The sequence below is a fragment of the Pyxicephalus adspersus genome, chromosome 6 (assembly GCF_032062135.1).
Source record: "Pyxicephalus adspersus chromosome 6, UCB_Pads_2.0, whole genome shotgun sequence".
NCBI lineage: Eukaryota > Metazoa > Chordata > Amphibia > Anura > Pyxicephalidae > Pyxicephalus > Pyxicephalus adspersus.
This window is the reverse complement of record NC_092863.1, coordinates 79660267-79660574: the sequence shown is the minus strand read 5'-3', so window position 1 is coordinate 79660574 and position 308 is coordinate 79660267. Positions and strand designations below refer to the sequence as shown.

Here is a 308-nt window from a genome sequence, read left to right as displayed (position 1 = left end):
GGTATAGGTGCAGCCCGGTGATCCCCGGGTATAGATGCAGCCAGTGATCCCCGGGCATAGTTGCAGCCCAGTGATCCCCGGGTATAGGTGCAGCCCAGTGATCCCCGGGTATAGGTGCAGCCCCGGTAATCCCCGGCTATAGGTGCAGCCCGGTAATCCCCGGGTATAGATGCAGCCCGGTGATCCCCGGGTATAGATGCAGCCCGGTAGTCCCCGGGTATAGATGCAGCCAGTGATCCCCGGGTATGAGTGCAGCCCGGTAATCCCCGGGTATAGATGCAGCCAGTGATCCCCAGGCATAGATGCAG

At 61.4% G+C, this 308-nt stretch overlaps 1 protein-coding gene across 5 annotated transcripts in view; it reads left to right on the top strand.

The window, feature by feature from the left end:
- Nucleotides 1–308, top strand: part of HOMER1 (homer scaffold protein 1) — a 76620-nt gene that overhangs the window by 3355 nt on the left and 72957 nt on the right. The window lies entirely within an intron of this gene.